The following is a 20,352-nucleotide window of genomic DNA, read 5'->3' on the forward strand; positions in this document are numbered from 1 at the left end:
AAGATTGAGGAGCACTAGCAGAAGAGCATTTGGCCATGAGAGACTAAAAAGCTTTCTGAAAGCTTTGCCAATTGAATTTTGATGGTGCCATTAGTTCTTTCCATCAATCCTGAGGATTGGGGATGGTAAGTGCAGTGAAAATGCTGCATTATTGGGCAAATATTACAAATAGATTTAATTATTTGTCCAGTGAAATGAGTTCCCTGGTCACTATGTAACTCGGTAGGCATTCCCCAAACAGGAATTATTCTAATAGTAATTTTCCTACTGTTAGAGCCGTTGCTCTTCTGCAAGGAAAGGCCTTAAGCCAATGTGAGAACATACAGATAATTACCAAGATGTATTTATATCCTTGAGATGGTGGCATTTGGACAAAGTCCACTTACCATACCTCAAAGGGTCCCTTAGGAAGGTGAAAGTGGCCTTGTGACCCATGAAGTGGTTTCCCTGGATTATATTTTGGGCATATAACACAAGGAGTATAAGCTTTATGGGCCACTGTGGGAAAGAGTTTCCTAAAGTATTGTTTTGCCCATAAAATCATCTTTTCAAGTGCCCAGTGGGTTAGTTAGTGTTTATGCTGGAGCAGGGGCAATTGTGCTCCAACAGGTACTGTGGGTTTCCTATTGGGCCCAAACCACATCTGTGAGGGGGTGTCAAAAATTCCCCCTTTTGACTGCCATATCTGTTTTTCTTCTTCCGTAGCCACTTCTTTGGCCTGTAGAAGGAAGTCTTTTACTGAGTTAGCAGAGTTAATAGGAAGCAGCAGGCGTTCTCGAGGCTGGGTAGGGCAAGCCTTCAAGGCTGCTTGTTTAGCAGCTGCATCAGCAAGCTAGTTTACTGTAGCTTCTAAAGTATCAGATTTGGAATGCCCTGGCATTTTAATAATCGCTAGTTGTCTCGGTAGCTGTATGGAATTTAATAATTTTGCAACCTGTTTCCTATTCTTCATAGGCTGACCTGAAGAGGTTAAAAGTCCTCGTTGTTTCCACAGCATTCCCAAATCACGTGTTACTCTCAAAGCATAACGGCTCTCAGTGTAGATACTTGCTACCTGGTCTCTGGCCAATTGACAAGCTCGAGTTAAAGCAATTAACTCAGCTTGCTGTGCTGACTTTAACTCTGGTAAATAAGAACTCTCGATTATGTCTACTGAGGACGTTACTGCCTATCCACCTGATAATGTCCTTGTTCATCCTTTGAGTAAGATCCATCTGTAAACCAAATTAGATCAGCATTATCAATGGGAGTTTCTTTCAAATCATTCCTAGGAGTAAGTAGATAATTAATTAATAAAACACACTCGTGGGCATCTTCTTGTGATGCTGGAAGTAAAGTTGCAGGGTTAAGATAATTACACCGAGCTAAGGTAATATTAGGAGCAGAGACCAACAGAACTTCATAGGAGGCTAGCCGGCTGACAGAGTAATGCTGAGTGTGATGAGAATTTAGGAGAGATTTGACTGAGTGAAGAAGATAGATAGTCAAAGGAATCCCCATCACTATTTCTTCAGTGGTCTTGCATAAGAACACTGTTGCTGAAATGGCTCTAATACAAGGTGGAAGCCCTTTTGCCACTGAATCTAACTGCTGACTATAATACCCTATAGGTCGCTGTCGACCTCCGTGTTTTTGAGTTAAGATACCTAAGGCATTTCCTTTATTTTCATGTAGGAAGAGGAATAATGGCAAGCTGTAATTAGGATGTCCTAAGGCTGGTACTTGGGCCAAAACAGACTTGAAGGTAGTTACTGCCTTCTCTCCTTCTGGTGTCCATTCAATTAAATCAGGCTGGTCAGACTTAGTAACATATGTAAGGGCTGGGCAATAAGTGAAATGTTAGGTACCCAGTTCCTGCAATATCCAGTTAGTCCTAGGAATCCTCTTAACTGTTTCTTTGTCTTAGGGAGAGTAAAAGCCAGGATTCTTTTAATCCTTTCAGAATCAATCAACAGTCCATCTTTAGATATCAAGTGTATTAGATATTTTACAATAAGCAGGCAAAAATGTAATTTGTCCTTGGACACTTTATGCCCCTTAGATGCTAGCTGTTGCAATAGATAAATTGTGCCCTTCTGAGAACCCAACTTAGTGTTTGAACACAAGAACAAATCATCCACATATTGAATTAAAGTGGAGTCATTAGGGAATTCTGTATTCACTAAGTCAGCCTTGAGTATCCGGGAAAAATAAGTGGGGCTTTCAGTCTAGCCCTGTGGCAACACTGTCCTGGTATCCTGGCGATCTTCCCACGTGAAGGCAAAAAGATATTGACTATCCTTTTCCATGGGAATGCTAAAGAAGACACTGCATAAATCAATGACTGAGCAATAGCAGCTGTTAGTTGGAATGGTTGAGAGCAAAGTGTGTGGGTTAGGATCCACAGGATGTCGGGGAATCACGACATTATTTATAGCTCTCAGATCTTGAACAAATCTCCCGCCTTTCCCATTCGGCTTTTTTACGGGCAAGATAAGTATATTACAGGGACTAGCACAAGGAAATATAAGTCTCTTTTCAAGAAATTCCTGAATGATAAGCCTCATCCCATTTAATGCTTCTAGTTTAAGTGGATATTGCCGAATATTAGGTAGAGGTTTAGAGTTGTCAACAGTCACCTTAATAGGAGTGGCTGATTTAATTTTCCCAATATCTGAAGAGGATGATGACCATAATTATCTAGACACTTGTAATAACAGGTCATCAGTTTTCTCTTCTTCTATTTGAGTCATTGATTTCACAGTCATCAACCTTTCAGCAATTACATTCTGGTCAGCATCCCGATTTTCTGAATCCAGAAGCATTTTGCCCTTTTGTGAAAAGGCAATATGGGCGTTGTATGCTTCTAAAAGATCTCGTGCAATCAAATGAATTGGAGCACATTTAACCAGAAGAAATACATTTTTTCCTGTGATGGTTCTTAATTGAAAAATGATTGGTTCTGATTTAAAAACCTGCATTGGAAAATTCGAAACACTTACCATTTGAACTGTCTGTTTACTCCGAGGGAGAGGGCAATGAATAAGGGTAGGGCTGAGGACAGATAAGGTAGCCCCGGTATCTACTAGGGCCTTTAAAGTTTCCCCTCTAATAGTTATCTCAATTTTCCCTAAGGCATTTGTGAGGAGGAGGGGAAATGCCCTCTGGTAATCCTCTGAGCAGCCTAATTCCTGTTTATTGCTGTCACGCCCTAAGTCCCATTTGAGTTTCCGGCAGTGTCGTTTGAAATGACCAGGCTTTTTGCAATAGTAACAGACAAGGTCATTTCGTTTCTGGTTAGATTTGAAAAGGTTTGCTTTTGTTGGGGGCACTAAGCTGTTGTAGCTGTATACTCATAAGCTTAGTGGCCTTTTTGTTTTCTGTAATGTTTTAGAGAGTTTATCTGTAATAGTGACAAGAGCACTAGTGTGCCTTAAAGTGCAATCCAGTTCATGTCTCTTAACTAACTTTGCTAATTCCTCATCTAATCCTTCTAAAAAAATTGAATTGAAAATTGAATCATTCTGGTGATCCTCAAAACTTTCAGGAGCCATCCCAGAGTGCTGTTTGAATGTTTTCTCAAGCCTTTCAAAATAATCAAAGATAGATTCCTCGGGTCTATGCTTACATTACTGGAATTTAGCACCATCTATCTTCCTGGAAAAAATTACTGGAATGGCTTTGTGTAAGTTTTGAGCGATATCCCTACACTCCTTAAGGCCATGAGGCTCATGCTTATGGAAATCCTCCAGGGGGTCTCCAATCTGCCTCTTTTATCCATTCATTTGTTTTGTTCTCAGACACCAGCAAATGCACAAGCTGATATAAATCTGAACATCCTGGTGCATATGTTCTAACAATTAAGTCAAATTCTCGAGCAAACCCTAAAGGATCTTGCAAAGGGTCTGGGAAGCCCTTTGTCAAATTCTTAAGTTCAGTTCTAGTCCAGAGAGTATACACAAGAGCAGGCTCACCTCTCCCAGTAACAGGTTTCTCCTTAAAGGGAGCCACTATAACTTTAGGTCTTTCAGTATCTGCCCCTGAGTGTTACTCCTTGTTTTCTCTAGGGGTGGAGGAGGAGGGAAGGGTGCAGGAGGAGGAGGAGATGAGCTCTGAGGTGCCGAAAGCGGTGGCGGTGGAGGAGGTAGAGGAGGTGAGGGGGGTGGACAGCTTCTGACTTCTTATCTCTCTTTAATTCAGAAAGAGTCTCTGTCAATTTACAGTTAGTCTCCTGTAAAGAAGTCATTTTACTATTATTACGCTTTGAAGCCTCTAAATGCCAAGCACATAAGCTTCTCTTTCTTTTGTTTTGGTTTTATTGCCGGCTTTTTCAACCTATGCACGCAAATACAGTAGTTTTCAGAAGTCAAACTTTCCCCATTTTGGCCATTTACGACCTAAGTCATCCTTGGTTAATCTCTCCCATTTAGTTAAATATTTGCAAGCATTGTTGCAGTATGCATTATACATGAAACCCGCTGCAGTCCCATGGGGGGTTGTCCTTCCGGGAGCCAGCTGGCTTTTGAAGCACGGCTTCCCATTTTCTTTTAGTTCTGTTTGTTTGTTTTTTATAAAGTCTGAACAACTTCTAGGAACTGTGTAGTGGGTCACAAGTGTGCTGCTTTGAGTGTTACTCCCCAAAGGAATGTCAGAATCACTCTCTTATGTGTCTCAGTTTCTCCCGCCGGCAGTCTTAAGACCACTGTCAGGGTTGGGAGTGTGGGTGACCAACCCTCAGGTGCATGTCCCCGGCTGAAGCTATAATTAATTAAGGTGAATGATAGTGGAACGCCCTATAGGACCACTACACGTTGTGAGGTTCACCTCTGACACTCCCACTGAGGTTTTTCAGTCACACAAATAATGCCTTTTTGGTCGGAAGGAACAATGTCCCTTTTCTTCAGAGCTGAACAAGTTCAGACTCTCATTTCTCTATCAAGCAGATTTGTTCAGACCTTATAAACATAATTATTTCCAATTTTAAATCCAAATTAAAAGGACAACCAACCCAGTTTACTCCAAGTTTCCCCTAAGCTCCCCTGGCCTAGGAAATTCCCCCTAGGTTTTTCTCTACCTAGGAAATGTACCAGTACCTTTCAAAGCCTTTAGTCTTAAGACCTTGAAACAGTTCAAATAAACTCTTGGACCATCAACTTAAAATAAGGAGGTCCAGGTTTCAGGAGAACTCACCAAGTTGACCTGAGGAATGCAGTGATCCGGATGGGGCTCAAAGGGCCCCTGCGGTACCAAGAACCGGTTCAGTGTAGATTCCAGGTGGTCTCCAGTGGGTTTCTCTGAAATCCTGCCACAACTATGCCATAAAGGTCGACACAAATAATCCATAACCAATCTATAAATCAAAACTGGAGTGAGCTTATTATGAGCCAATCTATGAGGACCATATAGCCCAGGAGAGTCCTTTCACGAAGAAATGGAGCACTCCAAAGTAGTGGGGTGTACAGAGTGGTTATATACCATCAAAGAGCATGTACCACATGTGATTGCAATGTCCCTTTTACAATAGCCACGACATTGACCTGTCGGCACCTCGATTGACGGACACAGTGGGTATCAGGTCTGCTGTCTCCATGGGCGTGGCTGTTGTCTTGAGTTGGGTGGTCACAGGATGAGCGCAGCAATCAAATCCTAGCCTAGGGAGAAATGCTTATCCTTAAGGAAATGTTATTGTGGGGGAAGTTGCATTTACATCTTAAGGGCATTGCTTTTGTTTTTGGGACATGTTAATTGCTTAAAGCGGATATACAATGGATGAACAGAGGCTACAGGCCCCTTTTGGACCAAAAAAAAACTAGGTCAGGCCCAATTAGTTTTACACCAAATGGCTTCCTCATATGCTCCAATGTATCCTACTGCTTGCCATTTATTTATCAAGAAGAAGGATAGTCTCAGCTTTAAGGAGCTCACTGTCTATGAGACATGACTAAAACAACAGTTATGGAAAAGTAGGTAAGTACAGGGTCCCAGAGTGGGTATATCAAATGGGGTCTCTAGATGGAGACCTCTCAGGAAAAGTCTCCAAGAGAAAGAAATATTTAACATGAGTTTAGATTAAGAAATAGGAATTAAGTTGATTAAAAAAGGGGATAGGAGGACAGAAGAAACAGATATAAAAAGACAGATATAAAGGATTCTAAATCTTTCAGAAAATGGGTGGTATTTTTAAGGCTGGAACAAAGCAAACATGTAGGACAGAGTGTGTTATGCGGGTAAAGATGAGGACAACAAGGGAAAGCCTGCGTGTCCAGCTCAGGAGTCTGAATGCTCTCTAGGCTGCTCTGAATAGTCATTGGAGGAGTCTAAGCAGATATCAGATTTAAGCAAATTTGGATTCTAGAAGGTAAGTCTGGAGGCATGGTGGAGGAAAGATTAGAAGAAATTAAAACTGGAAGTAAATGGAACTGTTGGGAGACTAGGCAGCAATCCAGATAAGATAATCCTTGGCTCAGAAATGGGGTCTGCAGGTGGAGGAGGCCAGGAGGTGGGAAGCAGTGCTGGGCTCCTGGAGGAGGAAACTGAGCTGCCTCTAGTCACGGGAAGACTGTGCATGTCATGGCCTCCCCACCCCCATGCACAAATGCCATGTTCTTTTCTACGTCTGTACCTTTCCTCTCTTCCCCCTTCTGAAATCCTCACTCTTTCTTCCCTCCACCTGCCCAAAAGTGATTCATTTGAGGACCTGATCTAGTCCATCTCTCCTAAGAAGCTGTCTTTAATTACAATTTCTCCATAGCATTGCCAATGTTTTTTAGGTTCTGTAATGTAACATACACTAAATACCTTGGCAGAATCAAATTACATCTTGCAAACCATGTCATGTATGTGGAGGAGCTTGGAACCTTATAATTCTTTGTATTTCCTTCAATACCTACCACAAATACCTTGCACATATAGGTGAATGGATGTCCAGTAAAGTTCAGTAAAGAAGAAGCACCGCTTTATAAGCTAAGAACTTTTATAAACTCAGTTATTCCTTTAGATCATCTGCTTAAACCATTTGTTTTTCTCCACAGGTCAACAGTGTTGCCCAGCACAAATGAATTTTACACCTTCTCAAACTCAATAGAGCAAAGATAGAAATTCATTCCCCCTGCAAACCTTACTGCCTCAGAGAAGCAAAAACAACGTGTGACATCTAATTCTTTCTTTACATTCTCATCTCAAATTGCAACTGGTTTCCAGATGCTAACTTGTTTTCATTGTTAAAACAGACAGAAAAAAATTTCCCATTATTTCTTTGTTTCTTTCTCTTTTTTTGTGAGGAAGATCAGCCCTGAGCTAACTTCCAATGTCAATCCTCCACTTTTTGCTGAGGAAGATTAACCCTAGGCTGACAACTGTGCCCATCTTCCTCTACTTTATATGGGATGCTGCCACAACATGGCTTGAACAAGCGGTGTGTAAGTGGGCACCCGGGATCCAAACCTAGGAACCTGAGACCACCGCAGTGGAGTGCGCGTACTTAACCGCTGCACCACGGGGCTGGCCCTTCGCTTTATTTCCACTTTCCAGAATAATCCTTAATATATTATGGTAAACTCCTTTGCAAAATGTCACTGATTTTCAATGTCAGTGCCTCCGCAAGGTTATCCTTGCATTGTCTCCCCTCCCAACCGCCTCTCATTTTGCCCTTACCCAGTCTCATGGGGTCAAAGTGTTTACTGAACACTAAGAATGAGCAGAGTCTGAGGGAGACTTCAAGGATGACAAAGCCATGTTTTCTGACCACAATCATCTCTCTCTTTCTCTCCTTTAGCCTCTGTTTTTCTTACTCTGGTTTCTACTTTAGTTGTTTACTTGTCTTGTGAATTGTTATTTTGTGGTTTATAATTACCATGTAAATTCATGTTACTGTTTGACTTAGAGTTTAAAAATAACTTACATTAAACAATGTTTTTTCCCAGCCCTTTGATGTGTCTAATACATTCCAATGTAATTCAAGTGGCTTTTTGTATTTACCTCTCCATCATTATTCCTTCAGAATTATGTTCACCCCACACTTTTGATCTGACCAACGCTGCTTTACTCTTTAAACTTTTCTATGCCAAGACTCACATGAGGAATCCCTCGAACACCATCAGCTAGGTGACCCCACATTCCTCACATCTGTTGCCTTGATTTGTTCCTAAACAAACATGTTTCTGAATCTAATAATAAATTGTACCAAGTGGTCACTGTATAAAAGGCAGTATCACAGATATCTTAAAGAGAAGAAATGGAAAAGAATATTCAATTCCTCAGATAAGTTTGCAATCAAATGAGGCTGAGGGGACCTGGGGGCACTGATCAGAGCAGGATCCTAAGGGAAGAGTTTTAAGTCAATTTCAAATGAGGCTAAAACTGGAATGAGATAGTATTTTAACAGTTATCTGAAATCATAAGCATTTTTCTGACCTTTGAGAATTTACTTGCTTATAAACTATACAACATGTGGAATAAGAGAGTGTTGATATTGTTTAATTTCTTTTTATTTTTCAGCACTTTGTAATAGATGTGGCTATTCACAATTAATAAATATCATAATGTGGAGAGACCCAACTTTCAGCTGCCTGATATTATCAATTCTTACACAAAGCTAGAGTTTTATAATTTTATTTATTTATTTTTACCTCCAAAGCCCCAGTAGATAGTTGTATGTCATGCTGCACATCCTTCCACTTGCTGTACGTGGGACGCAGCCTCAGCATGGCTCGAGAATCAATGCGTCAGTGTGCACCCAGGATCCGAACCCGGGTCGCCAGCAGCGGAGCGCAAGCACTTAACCTCTAAGCCACGGGGCAGTCTCCCCAAAGCTAAAGTTTTAAAGGTCAAAATTCATTTTAGTTACCTTTCATCTAGTCCATTTATATCAGAAAGTTGTTGAGTTTTAGGAAAATACTCCAAAACACAAATTTTATACGTAATTTCAAAAACAAAAAATGACTTAAAAACTGAGTGGTAACCATATGTTAATCTACCATATATTAATCTTCAACATGGGAGCAAAGATTTTTAGAGAATATAATTGATATTTGCCAATTTGTATATTGTAGAATGCTAGAGAATTTACAGTTTTAATAGTATTTCAAATGCCAGAGAATAATAAACAGAATGGTTTCAGTTTTATGAAATGGTTTTTTAGACATAGCAGATTTTCAGAGCATATTTCTTGAAAATAAAACAATGAGTTAGTGAGGTTTAAGCAACGTGGTTTTATTTTAAACTTGCTCATTCCATGGGAGCATCAATAAAAGCCCTCCAGGAGTGGCTGACACTCTTTCCTTCCGCCTGAGCACCAGCTGTATTTTCTTTAAGCATCAGACTCTCAGGCAACACCATAGCCCTCAACTCCGTTTAGTTGAGAAAAGGTTTTATGAGTCCTGTGTTTTTTCTAGGGGTATGGAGTTCCCAGACTTATTAAGTACAGGGAGAGAGTAAGAGTCAGAACACATTCAATAAACTCCGGTGTGCTCAGGTGAGAGGACAGGTGCCTGAACTCACATCTGAAGAAGAACTTGGAGGATGTTTTCTGACTCTGTTTCCTGCCTCTGACAAAGCAGTCCTGGACATCCCCATTACGTCCACCCAATAACACAGGCAGCCTTGATGGACCAGAAGTCCTCCTATGTCCATCATTTGTACAGAGCAAACTGGCTTAAGGCCTCTCGTTTCCTGCTGCAGTGGTAATTTACAGAGATACAGCACTGCCATCTAGCGACTAAGAAGAGAACAGCAAGGTGCTTTACATGAAAAGTGAGATTCTGAGTTTTTAAAAAAACAGTGAAGCACTAAAGTTGGTAAAGTTGACACAAAGTTGACACGTTGTGGCATACGAAAGTTATAGTAAACCTGAAAAATGTGTATGTGAATTAATCAGTTCTCTATGTCTTTAAAACATGTCTTGACATCTGACTCACAAATAGTACAGTTTAAATATAATTGAATAACTTTGGAAATAAACTTCTCATCTCATCTCATCCAATGCTGTTGGCAGGAGCCGGTATTAAATAGCCAGATGGTGAGTACCCATGGTGAAGCACTATTTTTATCACAGTGGAGAGAATATGAGGCATAAACCCAACAGACTGATGTTCAGATCTTCCCTCTTACCCTTGATTAATTTTGTAAACATGGTTTTCTTTATCGGTTAAATATGAATTATAACAGTTACTTTAAAGGATTACTGTAAGAATTGCATAAGGTAATACAGTAAAGGAACCGGTGCACAGTAGATTGATAGTTAATTCTCCTTCACTTTCTTCTATGAAACATACACACTTCATCTAAGAAGAGAACCCGTGTATAAAATAAACTTATGACAAAGAGTCAATGGCTCCTGAAGTAAGGGACATCATTGTTGAGTGCTTAACCTCAACTGACTCCAAATACTGTTAACTGTCAGTTAATTTTATATGTTTTCTGTCTTCCAGACACTTCACTGGCTACAAGGAGAAGGTATGAAATTTAAATTGATCTATTTCACCCTTGAATGGCCAAGCTGTAACATCAGGTGTTTTAAATCACCTAGTTCTCCAGGTATTCGGCTTATTACCAGGGTTCACAGCCCGAGACAAATAGAAAATTATTATAATTTTACACACATGAATATATATCTTGACTATTACAGCTGGAATCTTAATATATAGAGCAATTTTGTACATGTTTTTTCCTTATCGATAGTACAGAATACTTTTGTCCAGGTTTACTTTGGCATTATTATATATAATGAAGAATTCAGCAATATATGCCTTGGAGATAAGGATTTAGAAAAATCTATCATACTATTGGAGTCGTGCCTCAAAAAAAAAAAACTGCTATAAAATTGAGAGGATATTTTGAAGGCATTAAGATATTTTTCTCAATTATTTCCAACTTTATTTCCTTTTACCTATTTTTAATCTTTCTCCATCTTTTTCACTATTGGCTAATCATCTCGTAGTAATTAAATCACCCTCAGCTGAGTCGAGCATGCCTCTTCAAGTGCCCCAGTCTGATATTGGTCTCAGCTCTGACAAAAAGAAGCTGGAAAACCAGTTTTATGGCACTATTCGTAAGAATGTCTTTACTCTTACAATAATAGCTATATTTTTGAAAGGCACCAGTGGATTACAAAATGAACTACTCGACCAATGTGGTATCCTCATTTTCCCTCCAGAGGAAGAGAGCACAACTTTCATGTGTAATGCAGGGCTGCTGCTTTATTGTTTTTTCCTTTCAAGACATTTTATTACTTGTAAAACTTAATAGGGTGAATAGTAATACATGAGTAACAATATAAACGTACAAACAGCAAAAAGATACTATTTTAGTGTCATAATTTTATATACTGTAACAAACAGTAATACTTTCATAATGTAATATCTTGATTGATCATAAAGTTTTTTCTGGCTCATTTTTATGCTAAATCATTTATTAGATTACCAAATTTATACTTTTATGATCTTTATTTTCAATCAGTATAATTGAAGGGACACCAATTGTTCTTGGTAAGTGAAAGGTCACAAAAATTTTTTGATAATTTGTAAGTTTGAGAAGGATCTTTCTGCTTTTAAAAAGAGAAGTCATTTAATATTTCAAAAAGTTCTCAAAAATCATCAAATTCTTTAATTTCACAGAGAGGAATACTACGTTCCAGAGAGCCTAAGTACGTTGTCACACACTAACCAGAAACAGACCTGGGCCTAGAACTTAGGTCTGAGTCGCCTGACTTCTACTGGAAAACACTCAAGAGAGCACACTCTCTTCTTACTAGTAATTTCTAATACTAAGTTATTTTCAAAAGCACAGTTAAGAGAAAGTGTAAATAAATAAAACAGATGATTTTATATAAAAAAGTAGCAATTGCTACCCACAATTTCTATTCCATATGAGTGTTTCCTTTCTTGCAGGTTTCTTTTTTTTAATAGCAAGTTCATTTTGGTAACAAGAAAAAAGACATAATATTTTGCTTCTTTAGTAACAGCAAAAAAAGCTTCTGTGGAAATTAAAAAGACACTAACTAGTGTTTCATCTACTAAAGCAACTTAAGAATATTATTTGATTTTAGAAAAGCTCTGAGAGATTTTTTTAAAAATCATATCCATGTGACTATTAGTCCAGCCAGGCAGATCTCCACATGACATCTCCTAAAGTGTCCAGTTTTCTGCTGGATCCAGCTGTTGTCAGGCCCAATGCTCTGGTTGGGTAGAGAATGATGCAGCTTCTGAAAAGCATGTGCTCAGTTCCACTTCAAGGCTGATTTTCTCTGCAAAGTCTAAGTGGAGGAAAACATCCCCTTCCACCTGACTGGATTCCCCTGCAGGCCTAGAGAAACAAGGTGGCCTAGCCACCTGGGCAGACAGGAAGATAAATGAGAGTCTGTCACAATTTTATGACAAATAAGAGAGAAAAGGATTCGACATCCTAACAAGATCTTCTTACCGGTTGAACAGCATCTGAACATTTTTTTTCAGAGTTTCCAAAATAGCACATTGAGATACTAGGTTGGAAAGGAAGAAGATAGTCAATATATTAAAAAATAAATTTTCTCATTTCCTCAATCAGAAAACCAAACTAAACAAAATATATCTTTAACCATAAGTACCTAAAACATCCAGTTTATCTTCCCGTTATAATTCTGTGTTATGAGAACATGACTGCTTTTCAATATATTTAATATGTACAGTGACTAACACTCATGCCATTAATGACTTTTGAAATTAGAATAGCCCTATGCCCTTATTGACAGACATCAATCATAATTAATTTTCTCAATTGCTAGTTTCTGTTTTGTGCCAGAAAGTACCTGCTAAGACATTCAGTTTTTATATTATTCACTTTGCGTAAGTCTGTACAATGATGGGCGACAACTCAGCCATCTTGAAGCACGGGCTCTCAAATGCTATATTTCACTATTGGCAAATCACCTTCTGGTTTGAATGAGAGACAATCAGCCCTGTCACAGTAGACACTCGGGAAAAACGGATCTTGCTCCTTTTGTCTGTCCTTTGGGAGTCTGTGAGACTGCAAATTCTTCATACTGGAAAACTTAAGAGATAACCAAGTCCAGGAATCCTTTTAAAGCTAGGGGACACTTTCTTCTAAGTGAAGCTTGCATCAAAGTTTGTAAACATAAGAAAAAAACCAAAGAGTCTTGGGGGCCAGCCCGGTGGCACAAGTGGTTAAGTGCACGCGCTCCGCTTCGGGGGCCCAGGGTTCACTGGTTCGCATCCTGGGAGCATGCCAACGCACCGCTTGTCAAGCCATGCTGTGACGACATCCTATATAAAGTGGAGGAAGATGGGCATGGATGTTAGCCCAGTGCCAGTCTTCCTCAGCAAAAAGAGGAGGAGTGGCAGATGTTAGCTCAGGGCAGACCTTCTTCACAAAAACAAACAAACAAACAAAAAAAAACAAGAGCCTTCAGGAATCCCCAGTGATCCATTGATGGGAGTCTGAAAACCACTCATCTTTTCCGTCCTCCACGTTTTACAGATGAGACATAACACAAGCAGTTGGTGGCAACCTGAAGACTAGAGTTTGTCTCCTGACTGTCACATCAGTCCCACCCCTGACTGTTGTGCATAGCAGATGCCTGACAAGATACAGCAGAAACTCCTTGGAATAATTTAGACATTCCCAATTTAGCAGCATTTTAGTTGATGTAAGTGACAAGGCTATAGAAAAACAAAAGGTATTTACTACTTAAATTGTATAACGTATAGTTAAATGACATTGAAAGTTTTCATTTCACTTACAGCACAGTTAGGATGGGCCCAGGGGCCTTCTTTAATCTGCTCACCCTCCCTGGAGTCTCAAAACTTCTCTGTCTTTCCCCTCTTACTCACTGTGTTCCAGCCCCACTGGCTTCTTGCTGCCCAACAACATCCGAGTCACAGTTCCTCCACAGCATCTCTGCAGTGCTGGGATATCTGCATGTCCTCCTGCTCTGTCCCTTCCCTCTGGGCCTTGCTTCAGCCTCCCTGGGCTCTCTAATTAAAGTAGCAACCTACTCGCTCTCTAGCTCTCCCCATTGCCTGTGACTTACCTTCTTCTTGACACAGGTCATCACACAATAGACTATGTAATTCACTTGTCTGCCTACTTATCCATTATCTCTCTTACCCAACAAAAACAAACTCTGTGAAGACAGAGATTTTGTAGAAATTTTTTTACTTAGTGTATCCCAAGACTGGCATACAGTAGGTGTTTAAATATTTGTTGAGTAATTGTAAAAGGGAAGGAAAGGAGTGATCAGAAGAATGATCACACCAAGGAAGTAGGTGCCACCATGAAGAGTGTGTATCCTGGGAAGGGTAAGAGGGAGGAAAGATTTTATGTCAGGCAACACGGATACCACTGTGCCTTTACTATTTCCTGCACATCAGCTTGTCGACGTAAATAATCCATAATCAATCTATAAATCAAAATTGTTGGGCGTTTATTAAGAGCCAACTTTTGAGGACGACAGTCTGTGATCTTCCTTCCCTAAGGAAAGAAGGGCACCAAAGAAGTGGGGTGTACAGAGCAGTTATATACCGTCAAAGAGCATGTATCACATGTGATTGCATTGTCCTTTTTACAATAGCCACGAGATCAGCCCTACCAGAACAGCTATTGATGGACACAGCGGGGGAGCAGATCTGCTGTCTCGATGGGCGTGGCTGGTGTCAGATCAGTTGTCTGGAGCTGGGTGGTCACAGGATGATTGCAGCAATCAAATCCTAGCCTAGGGAGAAATGCTTATCCTTAAGGAAATGCCAATGAGGGGGAAGTTACAGTCTTATCTTAAGGGCATTTACTCTTCTCTTTGGGACATGGCAAAGCAGATACACAATGCAGGCGACAAGCCATTTTGGAAAAACAAATTCAGGCTGAATTAGCTTTACCCCAAATGGCTTCTTCAAATTATTTTTATTTTTTTTCCCCCAAAGCCCCGCTAGAGAGTTGTATGTCATAGCTTCACATCCTTCTAGTTGCTGTATGTGGGACGCGGCTTCAGCATGGCTGGAGAAGCGGTGCATCAGTGCGTGCCCGGTATCCAAACCCAGGCCACCAGTAGCAGAGCGCATGCACTTAACTGCTAAGCCATGGGGCCGGCCCAAATTTGCTTCTTCATATCTTCCAATATATCCTATTGCTTGCCATTTATTTATCAAGCTCAGTATGTCTTTCAAACAGAAATCATTGAGAATAGCATGAAGTAGTCACTTACCAACAGATTTCACTGTGGCAACAGAATATTAACAAGTGGCCTTCAAATATAACCATTCTCCCAAATACTGTATTTCTCTGACTTAATCAAAAAGGGATTCTTCTCTCTTATACTGACAAATCTCCACTCTGAACTTAGGACTAGAGGTAGCCAATTTTGAATAAAGACTTTTAACATCAAAGCCAGCCAATAGTTCTTGTTAAAGCAAATCCAAACTTGGGAACACTTTTGTTTTCAGTCACCTCCAAATCCTCTCAAACTCAAGATAATGTCCTGGCTTTGTGCAGATAGAGCAAAGGTTCTCTTCCTCTTTTTCTATTCAGATAGTGCAGGGAAGAGCCCAAAGTGTCTCCTGGTGGTACACTAACAGTTCTTTACATTAGAAATGCATGCAGTGTTCCTAGTTTCTTTTCCATAGGCTGAGACCTGCTGATCTGCCCAGAGGAGCAAACTTGTGGGCTCCAACAGTAAATAAGACTGTGTGCAGTTTACCACAACAATGAACTACAAAGATGTATCAGAAAATATTTTGAACACCCACACCTAAGCTCCCAGTTTCCCTCTGTCTAATTCCATGGCTACCTGAAGTGAATTCCTTCTCCATCCCCATCCCTTTCGTGATAGTTTTTATTTCTTTGAATCAGTATGTTATAACATCTAAGAGAAATTTCTCAAAATACTCTCTTCAAAATAGCTAGCTGAAGTATAGGAGTTGTAGAGGGTCATGATTTTAAGATGAAAGTGATGTACAGAGTAACTGTACATCAAAATAAAACTGTACTACATCAAACTGTACTATAAAATAAAAAAAAATGAATGAGAACAATAAGAGACAGAGGAAAAAATGCTAAGGAGAAGGACTATAATAGAGAGTAAAAGTCAGAAAGAGAGAAAAAAGATGAAAGAACGTGTAGGAAAGAGAAAGAGTCAGGAGTAACATGAGAAATAGCAGAAAGTGGCACGAGCAGAGGGAAGACACCATGCTCAGAGCGAATGACAGGTCAACTGGCTTCTGAGCAGGGCTCAGTTCTATAGTCACTGGACTACATTTGAGAACTCCACTCAGTTCTAACATCCTGAGATTGACCAGGCTTCATCCAAACTCGGACGGCACTGGTTACCAGTGCTCTCCTCTCCCAGCACCTGCTGGAGCTTTGGGAACTGCCTCTCTCAGCTCTGGCACTGACGGAGTCCCCACTAAATATTCATCAACTGGGATGGTTGTTTTAAAAGAGTAACCCAGAGAGAGCTCTCTCAAGGATACATTTAAACCTGCCAACTCCTTCACTCATCCTTCTGAAGAATTAAGAAACTAATCTGTTTTTTTTTTGTTTTTTTTTAATTACTGTGAAGCAAAGTAGGAGAAAACTTTCCTGGCAAAACTTTAAATGTTCCATCTTTTTTGAAGTTACATCACAAAAATTCTGAGCATAATCTAAAATTCTGGGCTGCCCACAGTTGCAAATGTGTTTCAGAAATGATCTTTTTATCATCACAAAGTAAGCCTATGTCTTATAAAACAAAATAAACTTGGATGAGTTTTATCTTGTAGAGAGAGGTCAGCAAGAAAAAGACTAGGATGTGCCTCTCTGCTATGAAGGAAAATAAATAAAATCACACCAAAATACACAAAATATGCCTCTAATACTGAATGAACTGGCCTCTAAAGAATTTTACATTTTAAGTAAAAATGCACTTATATAAAATTATACATTAGTTTGACTAAAATCTAGTCAACTTAAGAGAGGAAGAATTCATTATATTTCATTTAAATAACATGACTTATGATTAGCTGCATAATAAATGGTTGATATTTTAATTCTGGTATACTATGTCCTTCCAAAAATGAAGGTGGGCTTAAACCTGTCATTTTCCTAAAAGGGGCCAACCGTGTGGTCTGCTTATTTGATTATTTAATAGTATGGATCTGTTCCTCATTGCCAATGAAGGATGTCTACACACAGCCTTTAGCTTGCATATGTAAGGGGAAATGCAGGCTGAGTTTACAAAAAGAAAAATTCAAAATAGGGCATTATCTTTAGGAGATGTGGTCAATGTGTTCAAGAATATTTTCTCCCTTGGTCAAGTGACTAGCTGAGAGAGAATGCTGTCAACCTCTTCCTTGGTCCCTTATAGAATGTGTGCACTACCTCAATTGAACATGTCCTAAAGTGTTTGAACTAAACTTGGGAATGAGTTGATGATACTGTATTTGCATTACATCACACAGAATCTCCTTCATTAGGCACCATTCAAAACAATTTTTTGCGATATTAGAGGCCAGAAAACTTTTGCTTCTCTGAGAGACTGCTGCTTTTCATCTCATGGACATGAGATGATCGAGAATTCTTCCCATTTCTCTTTCTACTTTAAACCTGAGAGATACATTTCCGACTACCTTTAAATACTGCAGGTCCTTCTGAAACACATTTCAGTGCGCTGGCTTAATTCAGCTTCATTGCACTGTTCAGTCCTAAATTCCTTTCAGTTTGATCTATTTCCCTTTGTAATCCTTTTGTATTCCTAGATATTTAAAAGCTGCTCAAATCTATATTGTAGGAAAGTTGGGTTACAATTCTTTCAGACAGCATGTAAACCCAATTTTTAGGGTTTCTACACAAAACGTTTCTGCCATGTTTCTACCAGCTCTCCTTTCATATATTTTTCTCCAGGACTTCCTGTGACAAAATTGCCTTTCTAAAAGCCAGTCTTCTGTTCACTCTCTTGGCTAGTCACATTTCCATAGAAAGATACGCGACTGGATTTTCAAAAGATGCAACAAGAATGATCAAGTCCCGATTCACACCTAGACAGCCTGCTCCTGTTCTCCATGAATTTTAAAACTCAAGTTAATTATCTCTTTGATTTTGCCTCAATCTCTTGAGTAATCTTGGCAATGAGCCCCTAAACTGCAACACAGCCTGCTTCAGCAGACACAAAACTCTCTCTCAAATGCTTGCATTCATGTGCTGACTATGTATTGTATTTATTTAGATCTTATTGAACAAAAGATCTTCATTGATTCACTCAAATACTTAAGTATATACTATGTGCCCAATGGTCTTGAAATGTTGGGGGTCCACAAGGAAGACAGATATGTGTAAACAGATAAATTAGACTACAGAGATAATATGAATGAAAGAGATATGAATAAACTGCCGTCAGACTCCAGGGAAAGAACCACCATGGGTTGACCTACAACTAAGATATATAGCTATGTACTGGGGATTTGAGGAAAAAAATAACCATCATGGGGGGTGGACAGGCTTTGTACCATCTAAGGAAAGGAAAAGGAAGGGAGAGAAGATAAAGAGAAAATGAGATAAATGGAAAGGTTTTCTTCTTCTTCATGCTTTTTGCCACCAGATTTTGGAGCACAGTGCTTGCTGATGTCCTTTCTAGCCAGTCTTATCCTTCAGCCGGCTTCTAGAGACTTCAACAATTCAATTGTAACAAGCTGGGCTCCTCCCTGCAGAAAATGCCAACTATGTAGGGAGCCAGGAGGGAAGCAAAAGATTCACAGGAATCTGCAGCCCTTCTGCAGCTCACTGGTGGGGAGGGTCACTGAGGCTTCACCTTGGCCTCTGTCTCCAAGTTCACATAAAGGAGAGTCGGTTCCTTTCTTGACATATGAACATGGAGAGAAACCTGTTTCACAGAAGGGGTTATGGAAAAATTAAAGTGAGATCCATGAAAAAGGCAGAGGAAGTAGCACCATGAATCTGAAGTAACTGGACATGTGAATTAGTAACCAGTATAAAGAAGAGCTGAAGACAAAGGAAAGGCAAAAAACAAGTTCTCAATTTCCTAAAATGGAAATGCAAGTCTTTCTTCTTCAAAAAGAAAAAAGTCATTGAACCCTTTCCTTTAAAATAAAATTGAAAGGGGCCACATGTTGCAAATAATGCTTTTAACCATGATGTCACTACCCAATAATGTGTAGCAATCAGTTGTTAAGTTCATTGCAAATACTTCATTCCTTAACAATTATGTTATCAAAGTTTGCAATTGATATATATGCACTTTAGAAAATAGTAGACTGTGTGCAAATTCGTCATTATATTATTGACAATGTCACTCTTAGAACTGTAATCTTGACTAGGAGAGAGCAGGTGGCATGACCCTAGATTACTAGAGTCACAGCAAGAAAAGTTAAGAAAGTGCCATCAGGACATTTGGACAAAAGAATGTTATATGGCTTTTGGGTTTATAACAGATCAATTGGAGAAAAACAAGTCACTACATTAAATTATTTTCTACTTACCTCCATCACCCTCTCCAAGAACACATATTTTAAAATGAGACAAGTTATTATATTAAAAATTACTGGCTCTGGCATTTTGAAAACTATGTCCAATAATGAAGCAAAAACTGGTTTATAAACATCCTGGTATCAATTCCAACTACCATCTTTTACCAAACTAAAACTCTCATTATCACTAATTCACTTGCAATCTAGTGCTCCTCCAATATACAAAATCAACAACTTAAAATGTGTCATAATTTTTTAAAATTTCCCTAAAATTTTAGAGGATAATAGGAATATATGTCTTGGACAAGTTGAGAATGATGGAGACACTAGGAAAGGAAAAGATGAAAATATTACCCTAATCAATGATGTCAAACACAAGTTATGAACAACTGTTAAAAGAATTCTCTATGAAATTGATCAATGCTACTGTCTCTATACCTGGCTATTTCCTATCAGTAATTAGATACATAAACAAATAGAATAGTCTATCTAACGGGATCAATTCTTTTACTTGTGTGCTTTCCCTTTTAAAACTACATATGCTTTTATGTGTTTGCTCTATGTTTAGGTGGTGTCACATTAGAACACCCTCATCTCTGAAGATCTTTGCGTTAAGGAACACTACCTTGGCCCTTGATCAACTGTACTCTGTGTTATGGTAAACTCAGAGCCCTACATGCATCAATGTTTTCTACATGCTCTTTCCCGTGCATTGTTCATGTCAGGGAGTATAGTCCACCAAGTGAACACTAAGCAGTGTTTCAAAAGCATCGGATATTAAAAGGAGGACATGCAGGTTTGGGTGTGGGCCCCCAGTCAGTGCCTCAGTGCAAAGAAGAAGAGGTAAATGCATCCCTCCAGAGACTGGGATAAAAACAGGAGGTTATGAGCAGGAGGCTCCCTCTGCAGGCCTTTAAGCAGGGACCTGGAA

General features: G+C 39.4%; 1 long non-coding RNA gene across 1 annotated transcript in view; it reads left to right on the forward strand.

Annotated features, from left to right (window-relative positions):
• LOC131402047 (uncharacterized) overlaps positions 1–20,039 on the forward strand; it is a 50,547-nt gene extending 30,508 nt beyond the window's left edge. The window contains exon 6 of the long non-coding RNA XR_009218215.1: positions 19,990–20,039. This is a non-coding gene — a long non-coding RNA (uncharacterized LOC131402047). The remainder of the gene's footprint in view (positions 1–19,989) is intronic.
• The last annotated feature ends 313 nt before the right edge of the window (positions 20,040–20,352 follow it).

Source organism: Diceros bicornis (genome assembly GCF_020826845.1).
Source record: "Diceros bicornis minor isolate mBicDic1 chromosome 3 unlocalized genomic scaffold, mDicBic1.mat.cur SUPER_3_unloc_2, whole genome shotgun sequence".
Classification (NCBI taxonomy): domain Eukaryota; kingdom Metazoa; phylum Chordata; class Mammalia; order Perissodactyla; family Rhinocerotidae; genus Diceros; species Diceros bicornis.